The 4790-nt window shown below is 36.4% G+C and overlaps 1 pseudogene; it reads right to left on the bottom strand.

The window, feature by feature from the left end:
• Positions 1-3378: 3378 nt before the first annotated feature.
• LOC100585889 lies at positions 3379-4567 on the bottom strand (annotated as a pseudogene).
• Positions 4568-4790: the final 223 nt, after the last annotated feature.

Raw genomic sequence — 4790 nt, forward strand, 5'->3', positions numbered from 1 at the left:
CAATGTCTCTTGAACTCATGGAATATTGGTTGAATGTTGATTCCTTTATACGAACTTTGTCAATTGCATGTGGAGGTGAAATATTGTATTATTACATTGAAATATTCACAAATTAAGAATTGGATTATATTAAAAGAATAAAGAGAAATAATAATGGGGTGTGTTTCAATTCTAGGATGAAAAAATATCATAAAAAGAAAACCTAGTTAATAAAGGCTTTGTGGAAGAGAGAAAGTTTGAGAAGCAACATGCCAGGTAAATTAAAGTAGTATTTGCATCAAAGAGAACTAAGGTACAAGAAAATCTTATTTTTATCTGGCATATAATAAGAACAAACAATGCTGTCATTTATGAATATTACTTCATCTTAGTAATTCATATGACATTTAATTGTTAGCTCATAAATACACATAAATTCCCATTCAAAGAGATGTGAATGGATGATATGTTAACTTTGTTTTACACCTGAGCAAATTAAAAGAGAGACTAGAAATGGCATAGCCAAGGTCAAACAACAATTTATGATTAAACTTGGAGTAGGACCCAGAAATTCCAATTTTTCTGAATTGTCACATCATCCTTAATGGCATGCACTCATCCTTTCTCTATTGTAGACTTTGTCTGCCAATAATTTATTTTTGTTTATGTGTTTATAAAAATGCCACCAACATATAGTTAGGATCAGTCATTTCTTTGGATTTAGTCAAAAATTTTAAATTATTCAATTAGAATTGGTGGTTCATACTTCCCTAAAATTAAGTTTAGCATTCATTGACTTTTCAATCATTTTAAAATTTGCAAATATCTTTCAGCTTATTCTTTAAAGAAAATTTTAGGTAAAGAAACTCACGAATTGAACTTGAAATCTCACCACAGCTACTTCTATTCATATTCCAAAGTGAGGAAGGGCATATAGTATTTTTGGGATTAAAAGAAGAGATAACTTGCTCAAGGTCACGTAAGAAATGGTCAGGCCAGTATTTGATTTCTATCCTGAATGATTCCAAAGCTCTTGACTTTTTATCTTGCTGTACTTTTCCTTAGAAGAGATTGAATACTCCAGCCTAGAGAATATTCAAGTCCAACTAAAATGGCACTAACATATTACCCCAGTATGCCCACATTTGGACAAGATGCCTTGAGCATCTTTTCATGCCAGAAAGCAAGAAAGTACTTTAAAAATGAAAAAAGAAAGAAAATGATGAAGGTAGGGGCCACAGTAGTCAACTAAAAGATGGCCAAAAAATGGAACAAGTTAATCACCAAAAAAAAGTACTATAACCAAAGTATAAAATAAAATTCATGTATATATACTGATATAAATAAATGATTGAATAAATAATATATGTGAGAAAGAAGACAAGTTTCCTGTACAGAAGAATTCCAAATAATTAATGTAAATGTTTTAGTTTCAAAGAGGAAGAGCATAACCCCCCATCCCTTAAGAGTAAGCATAATAGCTTTCTTCTATAGGGTATGGTATGAAAAGGAAGGGATGAGGAAAAGCCACTTCACAGTGGAAAAACCTGACAAACACTACCTCAGCTAGGAGACCAAGCTCCATGTATCAGTGGTAAGTCACACCGATAGTGTATACCCTTGAGATAACGTGATGAGAATGACATTTTACCTCAAAGGTTTTGTTTCTGTGAACCAAACCCCTAACTCTGGTCTAATCATGAGAAAAACATCAGACAAACCCCAATCGAAGGACAAAATACCTGACCAGGACTTCTCAAAATTATCACTGTCAGTGTCAGATTAAACAAGGAAAGTCTGAGAAACTGTCACAACACATCAAAGAAGTATTTGATGATACTTCCCTGTATCATCAAAGAAGTATTTGATGATACTTCCCTGTATCATCAAAGAAGTATTTGATGATACTTCCCTGTATCATCAAAGAAGTATTTGATGATACTTCCCTGTATCATCAAAGAAGTATTTGATGATACTTCCCTGTACCATCAAAGAAGTATTTGATGATACTTCCCTGTACCATCAAAGAAGTATTTGATGATACTTCCCTGTACCATCAAAGAAGTATTTGATGATACTTCCCTGTACCATCAAAGAAGTATTTGATGATACTTCCCTGTACCATCAAAGAAGTATTTGATGATACTTCCCTGTATCATCAAAGAAGACAAGGTATATAAATGAAATATGGTATCATGAATGAGATCCTGGAATAGAAAAAGCATATTAGGTAAAAACCAACACAATCTGAATAGCTGAGACAAATGAACCCTTGTAATAAAAGATGTCAGTAATACTGGAAACTAGATGTGGGGTACACAGGAACAGTTTGTACTATCCTTGCAACATTTCTGTCTATCTGAAAGGGTTCTGAACATTTTTTTAGATGTTTTAGGACTTTAATGTTCTTCACATATTCAACATAAAATACTGACAATAGATAAACAATAGGGGAAAGACTTTTCAGCAAAGTATCACTCTCGTCGTTAAACATTACAAAGAAAACAGTCAAAAAAAGAAAGGATAAGGTAATTTAACAGAAGTGTTTAGTTTAATGGCGTAATTAAAAAACAACCAACCAATCAACTTTCTCTTCTCCCTATGGAAATAACAGTAAAAATGAATCAAGAACTTGTAGATCTTTTTCATAAAACAGCTTAAAAAGAGGAAGGGGAAGACTAGGGAGGGGGTGCAACTATTGCTAATGGAATGCTGTGATGCACAAAGTCAAAGATTTAATAAATTCTAAAAGTCTCTACATGTATCAGTGATAGCCGTATTATTAGAAATATAAATGCATAGAAATATAAAGCATATGGTATTAACAACAGACCTTGCTAATATAAACGTAGATAAAGTATGTCACTTCTCTTGTAATAACAGTATAAACATTGATCTACAGTTTGCCCTTTGCCTGGTACTCTTAAACAGCTACTCCAATGGTCAATGTTGACCTTGAATCAAAAGCCGCTGAACCCAGGAGACCCCACAGATATCTAGTTTCAGCACCTAGAGGGCCCCATCTACCCTCTATGCTGTGTGTTCCCACGACTCCAGAAATACTTAATTGCAACTTGCATTATTATATCCACAGGCAAGTTTTAAATCTAACTAGAAAAAGTAGTCCCAAAGGCAAAATAAGCTGGAATTTGTTAGAAAAGCAATGAGAAGGTTTTTGAAAATGCTTCCAGTTCAGATCAGAATTAAGGTGAACATTAGTTCACACCAGCTTTGCAGAGCTGTAGATGTTTTGCTGTTGTTCTTTCAAAAAAGAAGAATCTATAATAACATGTTCATTTGAGAAAAATACTGTGTTTGTTAACTTTTTGTAGCCATCTCCAAGTTACTTTAAACTTTGTATGTTGTTTAACAACAGAGTATATCCTGGTTAGGATGTGTTCATAGCTGACGCATCTCCAAAAAATTTTTCATGAAGGCGGCCAGCTTCTGAACATCTTCAATTGTGACAGAATTGTACAGAGAGGCCTGGATGCCTCCCACAGACCTGTGCCCTTTCAAGGACAACATATTGAGTTCAAAAGCTTTATCTAGAAATCTTTTTACTAAAGCATCATCTCCTTTGACATTGCCAATGCAGAATGGAATATTCATCTTGCTTCTATTTTGGGGCTCCACTGGACATATGTAGAATCCATGAGAATTATCAGTAATCTCATAAATCATTTGGGATTTGATGGAGCTAAGCTTCTCCATGGCAGCAGCACCTCCATTGTTTTTAATCCATTCCAGGACCAAGCCCATGATGTAGATGCTGAAACATGGAGGCGTGTTGTACGAGGAGCTGTTTCCAGCCTGCACCTTGCATTCCAGGACTGAGGTTGACTCTCGGAGGGCAAACCTCAGTTGGTCATCACGGACAATCACCACAGTGACCCCAGCAGAGCCAACATTCTTCTGGGCACCAGAAAAAATCACATCAAACTTGGAAACATCCACTGGCTTGGACAGGAAGTTTGAGAACATGTCACAAACCAGCACTGCTCCTTTGACATCGGGTATAAAGTCAAACTCCACGCCATGCACCGTCCCATTTGCGCAATAATACACGTAGGAGGCATCCGGGTTGAGGCTCCAGGTGCTTGGATCTGGAATTTAGGTATAACTCCCAAGTTTAGAGTGAACAATATTTATAGTCCCAAACTTCTTTGCTTCTTCTACAGCCTTAGCTGACCAAGCTCCTGTCACCACATAGTCCACACTCTTTCCTGCTTTCAAGCCAATCAGCTTTAATGGGACAGCACTGAACTGGCTCGACCCACCTCCTTGCACAAAAATCACCTCGTAGTTGTCTGGAACAGCTAGCAATTCCCGCACAAGATTCTCTGCATTGTTAATCATCTTGATAAAATTTGACGACCTGTGACTCATTTCAAGAATACTAATGCCAATTCCTTTGTAGTCTAATAATTCCTTTTGTATCTCTAACAACCCTGAGTGTGGCAGCTTGGCTGGACCAGGCCCAAAGTTGACCACATACCCCGGGGCGTCCATGCTGCGGCAGCATGGGTGGTGAGTCAGCCAGGGAGGACTGAGCATGTGAACTGCGAGCGTTCCTGGCGTCTGCGGTGCGAGTCCGCCTGTTATGAAATTAAAAAAAAGAAAAAAGAAAAAAACTTAAAAGTGTGCATAAAACACATATGTATATGATAAAATGATATTCAACAATTTATAAATATTACATAAATGATTTATTTTAACAACTCAATGGTGGGTGCTGTCATCATCTCCATTCCATTCCCCAGATGAAAAAACTGGGTCTCAGGGATGCTCTGTAATTTTCCCAAGATCAG

Source organism: Nomascus leucogenys, chromosome 16 (assembly GCF_006542625.1).
Source record: "Nomascus leucogenys isolate Asia chromosome 16, Asia_NLE_v1, whole genome shotgun sequence".
NCBI classification, from domain to species: Eukaryota; Metazoa; Chordata; class Mammalia; order Primates; family Hylobatidae; genus Nomascus; species Nomascus leucogenys.